Here is a 14,086-nt window from a genome sequence, read left to right on the forward strand (position 1 = left end):
ACATGAAAGCAACTGGCAACTGAAATGGCTGATATCTGAAGCGGCCAAGAATGAATGGTCATATACAACTAATCCAAAAGTTTAACACTGAACCTTTATAATTCAGCTGTGTTCCATATTCACTCTTGCTGCATCGTAAAGTAATTTCTTTTAACTCTAATTGGCTGGTAATTTGGCCGCCTTTTTTAATAGTCAGTATAATAGAGCAAAAAAAGGCGGCCAAATTACCAGCCAATTAGAGTTAAAAGAAATTACTTTACGATGCAGCAAGAGTGAATATGGAACACAGCTGAATTATAAAGGTTCAGTGTTAAACTTTTGGATTAGTTGTATATGACCATTCATTCTTGGCCGCTTCAGATATCAGCCATTTCAGTTGTCAGTTGCTTTCATGTACACACCTGTATTATAGCCAAGGTGTTCTTGCATGGATTAAACTTTAGTAATTGTATTCTTAGCCACTTCAGATATCAGCTCTTTAAGTTACCAGTTACTTTTCACTTTAGTCGAGCTGTTTTTTCTTTTTGTTTTTTTACATTGGGTTCCAGGCACTTGTAGTTTCTTGGGCGCGCCTTTTTTACAGCGAAGGTGTTTTTGGGGTGGATATCACTCATTTTTGTCAGTGATAGACTCTACATTAATTTTGGTTTAAAAGGTAATTTTTTTGGAAATCAGCAATTAACATTAATGCAGAATATTGTCTTGGAGAGTCAGTAAAATCCAAACATAATAATGATTGTTTCATAACACCGTAAATTCGAAAGTATGAATTTACAGTGTAGTATGACTGTTCTATTAGAGTAAATCTATCTTTACTGCCAGCATGTGACGAATATATCTCATATCTGTGCATGTTAAATGCTTCAGACACCTAATTAAACTTGCAAGTGCCTAACTAGTTCACAGTTGCTACACAGTTATAAATACATTTGTAATTGTTATCATCATAATAATTTATCATGTTATAACCATTTTTTAATATTTTGGTCACAACTTCAGGATTAGAGCAGCAGAGAAAGGAATAGAGGACTCAACCATCAAGACTTGTATATGGGAGATGGAACAGTATTGCGATAGACAATGCCAGTACTAACCCCTCAAGGGTGTTGCAGTACAGTATAGATGCAAGACCAGAGCCTTGATCGTCACCTTTTGACTGTGGTCACAACTTCAGGATTGGAGCAGCAGAGAAAGGAATGGAGGACTCAATCATCAAGACTTGGGGAGATGGAATAGTATTGCCATGGACAATGCCCGCACTAACCCCTCAAGGATGTCACAGTGCAGTATCGATACAACCACTCCAACCAGTGCATAAGAACAGAGCCTTGATCATCACCTTTTGACTGAAATTTTTATACTTGAAGCAATTAAAACAAAAAAGTTGTAGTACTTATACTTTCCTGAGGGAGCATGTCCCCAGAGTCCCAGACTCCCTTGCCTGTTCAGCAGAATAATAGGATTGAGCCTTACTACCACTTTCACCTTTATTCTTGGCCCGGATGTACATATCGGCAACATAATACAGTAGTTGTAGATAATGGTAGTTAATGCCCCTAGCTATAGGGGTGGAATTTTTCCCTATATCACACTATCACAGTAGTTCTTCTCGCAGTTCTTTGCCTGGCCATCATCAACTGCTGTAAAAACATTAGTCTCGTCCCCCAGACCCTTCCACAAGCATGCTTATCACACAAAAATGACTTAGTTTAGCAGTGCACAAACAATTATTGACAGCTTATACTATATTAAATTATTATTATTATTACAGGTAATTTATAAGGCTAAACAGCCTGTTACACCTGATCAACAGGTAAAAAAAGTACAAGTAGACTAATTACATACATTTATACATAGTGTTAGATGAATATTGGTCAATCAATTTCTTAAAATCATCAACTGATGCTGCACATGCTACTTCTTGGGGTAAATTATTCCATGGTTCAACAACTCTTCTTGTAAAAAAATATTTCCTGGCATCTGTTCTTGAAAAATATTTAAATAGCTTAAATGTATGACCTCTGGTATGGGTAATGGGTGAAAAAGTAAAAAAATCAGAATGGTCTATATCATACTTATCATGTTAAAGTACACTTACCGCATTGTTGAACCATGTATACCACCAGAATCCACCGGATTGACAACTAACACGTGATCTATTTAGGGGAAATCTCGTGGAAAGTCCCTAATTATCTTAAGCGGACACTCGTGATACGTGGTTTTAAATTGAATGGTTTAAGAATGTAACTGGATGGTGAGGCGTACTTTAATCGGCTCGACTTTAATGAGAAACTCGAGCCCCTCGTGAGAAACTACATCGCTTGAGCAACGCTTGAAGAAGTAAGAGTCAAGAATACTGAGGTACTCTATGACATATGCCGGTCTTGAATGCTAACGAAACGAGGCGCCGGAGTGAAGTTTGTGCAACGTGTCATATCGCCACACACTGATTCACCGTGTTTGTGCGATAGGGTTTTTGACCTGTCCACCAGATGTTGAAAGGAAATTCATTCCACCACATGTTGAAAGGAGATTCATTCCAACTTGTGAAGTTATTGATATACTCATTGTTGGGGTCCACGGGGACATTGATGATCATTTACCAGTCAGCTGTAAGTAATGTCACAACAGAAGGAAAGGAACCATTTCCATACCCCTATGGCATACTGATTTTCTAGGTCAGTTTATGTACACTCAACCACAGAAATGTAGAACTTTGGTTGCAGAGCACTTTTTTACTCAGTTACAAGAGATTCACCAGCTGGGATAAAATGTTGAAGTGAATGTCATTAGTACCAACTTGTTCATCAGGTATTGGACAATTCCAAGTGTCCAGATTATGCAGTTGTCCTCATGTTCAAGTTTACACGTTTAGGCAAATTCCACAACATCCTATAATCTATTACTATATCAGTGTGGAATAATGCTTATATAATATTTTTCATATTCCAGGCTTTAGGTGTATTGTATTTAACACCTGCTTGTTGGTTTTTGCAGGCCATCTGGTCATACTGGTTTATCCACTAGCAGTTGAATGTGATCATGGTACATATGTAAGTTGAGACCATGCAAGAACAAAGATACAGGTGTCATGAATTTCAGGACAGTTACCGTTCAGAGGAATTGTGTTATTACAATTGTTCTTTTTGTAGCTATCAATTATCAGTGACCAGTTTGTGATAGCGTACTTTTGTTTGACTAATGACCTAATGTTCTGGTTTACATGCTTACCCAACAGTTATGTTACTCACTTAACCTGCATATGGGATATAGTCCATTTTGATTATCCATCCTTTATTGGTACAGCCTGGCATATTGATTTTTTGTACATTCTCTTTTTAATTCAGTGCCTGCTGGATTGTTTTGTCAAATTTTGTGTGTGAAAAAGGTACCTTTTTGCAAATCTGGTCACAAATTATCTAGCTGTTGCATAGCAACTGCACACACTGACAATGTATGGTAAATTTTAATTTTTGTTTCTTCCACATGGTACATTGTGGCTGCAATTGCTACACATTATATTGCTTCCTATTGGATTCATGATCCATTGTTTAATTGATACAATGAAAATTCAAAGACTAGGCCATTATTACATATAATTCTACTCCACCTTCATATCTGTAATAGAGTTAATGATGTAATGTAATGATGTGACATGATGTAATATAATGTAATTTATGCATGCCTGTAATATTAATATTGTGTACTGTAGTTGTAAGAGTTGTGTACTTTCAGTTATTGATTAATAATATATTATACAGTGGTCTGTTTTGCCTATAAACGGTCTGCCCAAGAGCCTACACTTCCCTGCAATTAGAACAATACCCACACATATGTGTTTACAAATACATCTGAAGATATTCAAAGATTAGTACAATAATTAGAGCGATATTACCCAAAAATTCTACTAGGGGCTTCTCTATACTTGTACAAACTTTGTAAAATGTGTTTGGGTTTAAAGGTGCCCAATTATCCTTTCAACATAAAACGAGAGCAGTGTACTTGCCTTACCCATAAATTGAAACTTGAAGTTTGCTCTTCTAAAGCATTATTTAGGACAAAAGACACTTATTTCTGTTAGGCTGTCGAACTCTGCCAGCATATTAATATTCATGATTTTTCAATGAATATCACTGGAATGCATAGTGATATAGACACTATAAGCCTGCCAGTAGAGGTAGCATTGTAGCTAAATATAAACATAAAATTTTGAAACAATTATCTATATAAATACACTTCAAAATACTGCATTCTGATTGTGGATGGGAAGACAATGTGTTGAGCTACTCTTATTTGAATGTACTCTTTAAAGTTAACAACATCCGCATTAATTTGTGCTGTATAGATCCAGTGTGATGAATGTGAGTGGTGGTACTATTTACAGTATGTATAAACAAGAAATTGGATCCTCAAAATAAGAGTGTATATAGTATATAGAAATGCAAATAGAGTGAGGGGCCATGTTGCACAACTGATGACATACACTTACGAAGTTCATTTTTCAAGTCAGTGTTAGCTTTGCACAAGCAGTATATGTATAATTCAGTTAGAACTTACTAGCTACCATGCACGTTGTAATTGCTCTCCTTGCTTATTTACTCGATTGTGTTGTAAATTGTCGGCACACTTATAATTGAGTATGTAAGACCATCTGCATGCTTCTGATAGCTATAAAGTAGCATACATGCACAGTACCATTCATGTGAAGTTCTGCAGACAAAGTGAGATCATGTACATAAGATTTAGGCACATCAGTATAGGACTATAGTGGGAATTGAAAGGATAAAACGCATGTGCCACATGTGCATGCTGATGAATAAATTTATAGTTACAGCTCAGTAGTAAGCAGATTATTATTATTGTGTTCTGAGTTTGCTCAGCTAGAGATGCTTGTAAAGATAGCCCATTGTAGCTAGGTGATCGCAAGGCTATAAGACACTGAGAAAAGGCATAATACGTATATGGTACGTACCATACGCGTATGCCTATACCGTATGGTACGGAAAATCGTACCGTACGCGTATGGTATGTACCATATGCGCACGGTACAAAATACGCATATGGTATAGAACATCCATCTAGCATCATTAATGTAACGTTAAAAATAAGAAAACGCTTACTGGCGGCCGGATATAGAATTTTAAAAAAACGAAGTGGATATTTAACTTGTCACCTGCTGAACATTCAAAATATATTTAGCCTGTAGTTTGTTATAATAATAATAATAATAATAATGCTTTACAGAATAATAATTCTGAGGGTCTACCAGTGACCTACACTGATAGCCTAACATACATTAAATAATAATTATACACTAACATCTACATACTTAGTTACAAGTGGTTAAAATTGTTAGATGCAGGAGTCTTGGAACATCGGGAACAGGGACAAAGGTAATGGAAACGACAAGGAGAATTGTCAAAGTTAGCTAAGAAATGATTCCATAAAAATTTCTTCCATTTCTGAATTATTACAACTAGTGATTGTGTATGATCAATTATTGGCAGAGAGTTCCATAGTCTAGGTAGGCGAAAAAAATTAGGAGTTCATAGCTGCATTGGTATGGGCTGTTTTGTGGTGTAGTTGATTCCAGAAGGTCTAGTAGAACCAGTATTGAAGCTGACATAGTTCAGGATATTGAACTTATCAGTAGGAGTTTTAAGTGATTTGATGAAAAAGAAGATGTCAGATATTTCCATCAATAGCAACATACCAAGTTGGGTCAATCTAGTCTAGTAATAATTCCTGTGTTCAAATCTGGAGACAAACATCTGTTGCCAACTATCGACCAATTTCACTCCTTTGTGTCATCTCTAAAGTGCTAGAAAGATTAGTTTATGACAAAGTGATAGGTACAATAGCTCCCTCCATATCTCCGCATCAGTTTGGTTTTTAAAGTTCTTCCCTAGATCAATAAGACTGTGGAATTCACTCCCACCTGACCTAATCCAACAACAATCATTACAAATTTATAAGCACCATCTGAAATTATTATTACTTTCCCCTACCAATTAGTAATCCCATAATCAATCACATTGTAAAACATGTGGTATACATGTTTCATATGTGCGTTAATCCTCAAACTGAGGCTGCACATTTCTTGGAAAATAAATTTAATAATAATAAAAATGAAAAAATAAAATAAAATAAACATTAGGAAGTGTCACCTATACTCGAGTATCAAACACACTAGTTGTATGAAGGTAAGTTTTTGAGTGAGTTCGAGGCGAGCTAGGGTTGGAGCGAGCGTCCCGGCGAAGCCTGGCCAACCCTGCTCGCCTCGAACTCACCCAAAAACTTACCTTTATACAGACAGTGAAAGTCATCATAATATGTTTAATAGCCAAACGTCAGGTTAGCGTTCGGGTTACGGTGTGATAGATAGTCTAGAGTTAGTAACGAAACGGAGGTTCGAAGCTATCCGAATGGACAATCTCGACGATAGCGGATCGATTCAACTTACACGTGTTCACTCTTCATGAAGCGCACTAATCAGCCTACAACAAACGTGATACATACACACAATGAATTACTTAATCACTACAACTACTACTACTAATAATAATAATAACATTGTCAGCTACTAGTTCTCGACATCCTCCGGGGGGCCACATAGTGTTCTCGTCCACTTTTGAACTTGTTGCCTTCCTCGAATTGCTGCTTGATGGATGGGTCGAGTGTGTTTGGAACTACCACTTGCTGCTTCAACTGTGGGATTCTGGGCAACACTGTCTGATAACTTTTCCTTATGTTGGTAATTTTGCTTCTGAAAGGAACTGGATTCTGCTGTACTGACTTCCAGGGGGTATAACTTGGTTATAGGACGGTTTGTCCTGCCAGATGATGTTCTAATATTCGCAGCTCTGATGAGACCATCTTGTCCAGAAAATGTGTCCTCAACTACTGCAAGACGCCAAGTGAGACGGGGAGTATCGTCATGCACTAGAACAATAGCTCCTGACTTGATTGTTTGAACATTGGAGCCACTTGTTTGATAAAACTCTCGAAGCCCAGTGAGATATTCTTACCTCCATCTAGTCCAAAAGTGTTGCAACAATGCTCCTTGTGTCTTAACTATTGTCTGAATATTGGTGTCTCCAAAGTCAGGATCACTGTAGTCGTACTCAGTAGTCACATGGTAGGGCACACAAGCAACTTTCCTGCCATACAATAGGTGGGCAGGAGTGATGGGGTCTGGGTCATTTATGTCTGTGGGGGCAGTAGTAAGGGGCCGGTTATTAAGAATACCCTATATTTCAACAATTAAAGTTTGAAGGCTGTTTAGTGTTGTGAATGCTCTCCCCAGGACCTTCTTCAAGACCGACTTTGTTAACCCGATTAGCCTCTCCCAGAAACCCCCAAACCAGGGGGCTCGCTTGGGAATAAACTTCCATTCTACCCCAGTCCTAGCTAAGGTGTCTGTAAGTGAGGGTGAGGAGAATAAGGCCTTCAATTCCGCTGCCGCTGAAAGAAAGGTTGAGCCATTGTCTGACAATACAAGGCGTGGTAAGGACCTCCTGCTACTGAAGCGACGAAAGGCCTGTAGAAAGCATTCGACCGTGAGATCTGTTACGATCTCAAGGTGTACTGCCCGACTTACAGCGCAGGTGAATAGACAAATGTACACCTTGTGTTCTCCTCCAATGCCTCTCACATACAGAGCACCTGAGAAGTCGATCCCAGTGACTTCAAATGGCATGGATTGTTGTACACGGGCCTTCACCAGTGGAGGAGGATCCGGTGCAGAGTATGGTTTACCAGCTAATTTCTTGCAGGTCACGCACTTCCTCAGTGAGGATCTTTTTCTTTGCCTTGCACATGGCACCCAATACATTTGGCGGAGGGATGTCAGTGTCATGCTAACCCCAGCATGGTATTGTTGCTTGTGTATGTGCCAGATGAGAAGGGAGGTAAATGGGTCCTTTTGTGGTAGAAGAAGAGGAAATTTAGCTGATTCTGCGAGCGGTGCATTTGTATTCTACCACCACAACGGATCAAGCCAGTGTGATCCACATAGAGTCGGAGCTGCCTCACCAGTGGCAGTCTTGATGCACGATTAGTCGACTGTAGACAGCTTAGTTCCTCTGGGAAGCACCTGTGCTGCACATTACCCACCCATCGAAGATTGGCAATGGATATTTCAGATGGGGTTAGTGATCCTGTGAGCTTAAAGAGTTTTGCCTGGTGTTATGGGCAAAACGCAGAACATACGCAGTTACGTCTAGCAGCTTGGTGTAGCTACTGTAAGCTGAAGGATCAACAGTGTTGTGCAAGCCAGTGGTAGGTGGCAATATAGCTGTGTTGTGGACCCCAGCAGTTGATAGCGGGTCATCAGCAGTGACAGCTTGTATAATCATGGCTTCAGAAGGATTCCAGGTGGGACAATTTGCAGGAGATGACAGCCAAGAGGGGCCATTTCGCCAAAACACTGAATCGGCCAGTTGTGATGCTGTCAATCCACGAGTCAAAAGATCCGCAGGATTGGAAGCTGTTGGACAATATTGCCATAGTGATGATTTGGACTGAATCTCTTTCACCCTATGTGCGATGAAAGGTTTAAGCTTCTTCTTGCTTTTGAGCCAGCACAGAACTATTTGGCTGTCAGACCAGTAGTAAATGGTGGCACTAAGCTTGAATGAATCCACCACAAAGGTGCCTAGGCGAGCTGCTACAACTGCGGCCATAAGTTCAAGCCTAGGCAGCGAGTGTTGCTTGATGGGAGCTACACGAGATTTTGACATTACAAGTGAAGAATAGTTGCCGGCACATTGGATGTAGACAGCAGCTCCATATGCCTTTGGGCTGGCGTCAGCGAAGACATGTAGGACAGCAGAAGAAAGGTCTGCTGCTTGGAGCATAGGTATGTACTGTCGGTGGGGACTATTCTACGGAACGGAACGGAACGGAATGATGGACTAAACTGCGGAACGGAATGCTTTCTCAGATTGAAGCTTGCAGCTTACCATTGCTGTACAAGTTATCAGTGGCACTTCCAGCAGGTAATCAAACGTACCCCAAGAAAGATAAAACGAATTTAAGGATCGATTGTGGGTTCTTGTTGGTTGTCATTAGTAACGAAGTACTAATTGTGGGAATAGCTGACTCAGTGTGTTCATCTTCGGATATATCAAGTAGGGAACTTAATGCATGACTTGTTTTTACTAGTATGTGAGTTATTTTTACTTACTTGACTTTAGAATGTACAGTCTGAGGCCCAGCCTTTCTAATCGGCATAAATCAGTATGTGTATAGCTACACTACAAAGGAAACAAGTATGGTGACAAGCTGAATCAACTCAGTCTAAGCAGAATCTAAAGGAATTTTGTGCAGTGTGTGAGGAGCAAACATTCAGATACCTCAAGGAGGCTATATTGTGTGAACATCAATGATTCATTAACAGAGTAGTGGACTATTGTCAGATATCTCAGCCTGAGTACTGAGTTGAATTCTGGATGGGGTCTATTTTACAGAATGGAATGCTTTCTGAATCAACTTGCAGCTTGGCTAGCTGCTATCATTGCTGAAATTGCATTTTATCAGTGGAACCTTCAGGAAAATGGAATAGGATAATTATAAAACATTAATTAAGTGATTGTTTAGGTAATCATGACTTTATTCAGTCTAATAAACAGAATATATGGTTGATTGAGTGAGGTATCACTTTCAGAATGTTCAGACGACCAGTGATGAGATGCATGGATTCATCGAATTTTTGTTGTGGTTGGAGACATTAAATATCCAAAAGCAAACTGTCTGTATAATATTAATTCACTTTCTTTATATTTTCTTAATTTTGAGCCTGTATACAAATAATTGAATTTTTCTTGTCAATAGAAATCCTAGAATAAGATGGGAGAGAAACTTATCTTTGTTTACCTATACTGTACAACCAAGAGTTCGTAATACTGATTTGTATGGGGGAGAGTGTCTAACTCTCAGTATGGCCAGTACAAACACCCTGTGTAAAGTTCACCTTTCATCAAATCAACACCTTTACTGGGGGGTAGAAAACTGTCGATTAGTGTTGCTGAAGAAGGTAAAGCCTTTGTTCTGAAATAAGGCCGAGGTGTTACTTTAAGCAGGGTGTTTGGTGAATGCATTCAAGTTAGACACTCTCCACCTTATTATGAACTCTTGGTACAACTTCAAAGGAAACATACAGATGAATCAATAAAATCACTACAGTAAGGTGAATTACAGACTAGTGAGATCTTGGTTAATTAATGACAGTGGTTGGAGATTAAGTGTGGTAGCTTCTTGTTCTTGAATATGTTGCAAAGTGGAAGTACAAATCAAAATGGGATATCAATTTCATTATGAAAAATTTGTATACATAAATAATCTAGCATTACTATTTCATTTGTCCTCCACTTAAACATGCTACAACAGTACTAGTGTCAGTGCATTGGCAGTGAGTCTACCTTGAAATCTCAACTCTAGAGTAGTTCCAACACAGGACAGCCCGCACTGTAACAAATACATGTGATCCCATTGTAATTTCATGGACCAGCTGGACTGGGAATCACTTGAAAATAGACGAACAAATTTAACCTGTTTTGTTTGAAGTGAAGCATGTGAAATGTTACACTTAAGAAATCCTAGGATTCTTAGGTGGTATGTAATTAATGTGTGTTCCATTTCAGGTCTGACTAGATACATTGAAATTACAACACATCCTGGTCCAAATCACATTTGCCTGGTGACTACGGGCATGGTTTCACATGTGGCTTATAATAGAGATTTGGCTGATCTTGGAGTTTTGGCATTTAGCCTGATTCAAGGCTAGCAGTCAGACACATCCTTGAATTGTGCAACAGATAAAATCAGCTCACTATTGAATACGGCATTAGTCCACTGCACCAGCTGTTAATATATAAATAACTCAATGCATACACTTCAGTGATGTTTGCAGAATATACCCTCCTTGCGGTCTGCCAAAATATTTGCTCCTCACACACTGCACAAAATTCTTCAAGTTTTAATTCATCTGGCTCTTTCCTGTTACCAGTATCTTCCTGCTTGCTTTATTTATACACTGACTTATGACTTGAAAGACCGGCCCAGACTGTTTTCTAAAGTCTAAATAAGAAAAACAGCTCACATAAAGTTCCCTTCCGTATGGATGAACATCACTGATACAGCTCATCCCACAATAATACTTCGTTACTAATGACAACCAACAAAAACCCACAATCGATCCGTTAATTCTTTTTGTCTTATGTTTAATCACCCACTGGAGATGCCACTGCTAACTTATAAGGGAAGTTTCAGCAATGGTAAGTTGCAAGCTTCAATTTGAGAAAGCGTTCCGTTCCGTGGTTTAGTCCATCATTCCGTTCCGTTCCGTTCCGTAGAATAGTCCCCACCTGTACTGTCGTGGAAATTTTTGTTGTAAAGCAGTTGAGATATCTGTTGTTATGGTAGCCCATCTGATCTGACAGGGTTTAGCCAATTCCGCATCCCAAGATACATTATCTTGCCAAAGTTCTTGAAGTAACAACTTGGCAGTTATTGTTACTGGAGTGGCTAGACCAAGTGGGTCAAAGATTGAAGCTGTGTACCGCAAGATATCACGCTTCGTCACTGGAGTGCAAGTGGTAAGATCAGGTTTGGAGTAGAGATACAATTCATCAAGCTGAACATTCCAGCATAGGCCAAGGACCTTGACAACCTCTTCAGTCTCAGCTACACTGTGCTGGTGTGCTAGATTCCTGAGCATTGGACTGTTAGACGCCCAGGTGCGGAGGTTGAACTTCGATAAGTTCATCATTGAACGTGACTCTAAGAAGTATTGAGTGGCCTCTTGTTCAGTGTCACAGCCAGTGACTACATTGTCGACATATAGACCGTCAAGGAGATTGGCAGATACTGGTGTTTGATGCTGTTGTAGGTGAAAGGTGATAGTTGCATTGAGCATAAACGGTGAGCAGCTAGCTCCAAACAGGACAACCTTAAAGCAATACAGTTGAAATGTACTGTTGGGGTCAAGCGGGTTAGACAACCAGAGAAAGCGTGTATAGTCTCTGTCAGACTCATCAAGCTGTACATGAAGGAACGCTTTCTCGATGTCAGCAGACAGACCATGCATAAACAAACGAAAGCGTAGCAGTATGGCACACAGATGGTTAAGAAAGGGTGGGCCTACCTGAAGGCAGTCATTGAGGCTAGGGTAGTGGGATGACTGCTTGCAGCTGCAGTCATACACTATGAGGACTGGTGTGGTAGCCGAGTCCTTCCTAACAGGTCGATGGGGGATGTAATGAGATTGTTTGGTGTTGAAATCATTGACTCTCTGAATGAAGCCTTTGGACTCTTGGTCAGCAATAATCTGGCCATACATGCTCAAGAGTTCTGGGGTCTTAGCTAACCTCTTGGCCAAGGATCTGGTACGCTTGGCACATATGGAGAAGTTGGAAGGCAGAGGGGGGTGATCCTCCTTCCAAGGGAATTTCAGGGACAAGGCTCCATCCGGTTGGTGTTAGATTGCATGTAGTCTTTCAAGAAATGGCTATCACTGTCCGTGGTAGTTGAGGAAATTCCAGTTGACTCTGTTTTCGAGAAGGTGTCAAGGCTAAGGTCATCTACAGCTGTAAAGTTTACTTGAATCAAGTTAGCAGCTGCTGATGGCTGCAGTAGAGGGCCAAACAATAAATAGCCTAGATGGGACTTGACAGCTGTAGGGCCATTGCCACGTATTACTTGGTCTTGGACAAATATCCAATAGTAATCGGCACCTACAAGAACATTAATCTCGAAGTTGTCATCCTCTGTGACAGGGTGAGCTAACTGCAAGCCCTTCAAGTAGGGTAACTTGGTAAGCTCCATCCGCATGGAATTCTGTAGTGGAGCCGCCAGCTGAGGTACAACCAAAACTGAGATAGGAATGGGGCTCTGACCAATTGTGTGTATTGAAATTGTAGCTACTTGAAGGTGTCTGGCAGAAGATGCACAGTTTCCAAAGGATGACAAAGATACCCGTTCTCTGTTTGTTGTCTTCAGGCAAAGTCTATCTGCGAGGTCCTGAGAGATGAAGGAGCGCTGTGCGCCTTCATCAAGGAGAATGTTTCCTTCTGTGCTATACGGACCTGCAGAGACTGTGGCGATAGCAGTCTTCAGCAGGCAGGGACTACGAATATACTCAAGGGGGGTTTGGGGCCTAGAGACAGTGGTAAGTGCACTTGTACTAGCAGCAGGGGGGGCCTGCGGAGGAGGCACTGACTGAATGTGGTTTACTACAGGGGCAGGGGGTAGCTGAGGGGTGCTAGGGGGTGGTGGCTGTGGATTTCTGGTTGTAGCAATGAGAGAATGACTTAAGCTTGTGTGGTGTTTCTGGTTGCACTGTTTGCAACATCTGCGGGAGGTGCACTGTGACACTCTATGGTGTGCCAGGCAATTAAAGCACAGACCTGCTCCCTTTACAATAGACGTGCGTTGCTGGTGGTCTGTAACAACAATGCACTGGTTGGCTGTGTGCGAGCCCTTGCAGTAGGTGCAAACTGGTTCCCTCTTCTCTCGTTGGCCTGCAGATTTAACTGCTCCGGTGTGGAGGGATGCAGCTGTGGAGTGGAACTCTTTGTTAGAGTCATTAGAGTAATGTCCTATTTCAAGGACGCGGATTTCCTTAAGGATGCAAGCCATGACATCCCTGATGGTCTACTCACTACCACTATTGTCCCTAGCAAATTGCTTTCTAAGGTCAGCAGGAAGCTTTCCTAAGACCATGCGGGTCAGCATAGTACTGTAGGTGTCTGGAGACTTTCCCAGAGACATCAAAGCTCTCATGTGGCTTTCCAGCTTGTCATGAAAATTCTGTAGGCTAGTCAGGCTATTAACAGGTTTTGGAAGGTGCATTAGGGCATTCATATGGGCATCAACCAACTTATAAGGCTGCCCAAACCTTTCTTTGAGCAAAGCCACAGAATGTTCATAGTTCATGTCAGTGAGCGGGAGGTTATCGTTTACATTGTATGCATCCCCTTGCAATTGTGCCCTTAAGTAATGGAATTTCTGGACCCCTGTTAAACCCTCATCGTTGTGGATAGCCGCCACAAAGGAATCCCAGAAAGTCTGGAATTGAAGTGGTTCC

The 14,086-nt window shown here is 40.6% G+C and overlaps 1 protein-coding gene and 2 long non-coding RNA genes across 17 annotated transcripts in view; 2 read left to right on the plus strand and 1 right to left on the minus strand.

Moving 5' to 3' along the window:
- LOC136246413 (uncharacterized) overlaps positions 1-14,086 on the minus strand; it is a 339,040-nt gene that overhangs the window by 206,137 nt on the left and 118,817 nt on the right. The window lies entirely within an intron of this gene.
- LOC136246420 (uncharacterized) overlaps positions 1-14,086 on the plus strand; it is a 423,931-nt gene that overhangs the window by 168,158 nt on the left and 241,687 nt on the right. The window lies entirely within an intron of this gene.
- Positions 2,120-3,753, plus strand: LOC136246418 (uncharacterized). The gene is made up of 3 exons (XR_010696407.1): positions 2,120-2,361; positions 2,472-2,678; positions 2,998-3,753. It is a non-coding gene; the product is annotated as an uncharacterized lncRNA (long non-coding RNA).

Source organism: Dysidea avara, chromosome 2 (genome assembly GCF_963678975.1).
Source record: "Dysidea avara chromosome 2, odDysAvar1.4, whole genome shotgun sequence".
In the NCBI taxonomy this organism is placed as follows: domain Eukaryota; kingdom Metazoa; phylum Porifera; class Demospongiae; order Dictyoceratida; family Dysideidae; genus Dysidea; species Dysidea avara.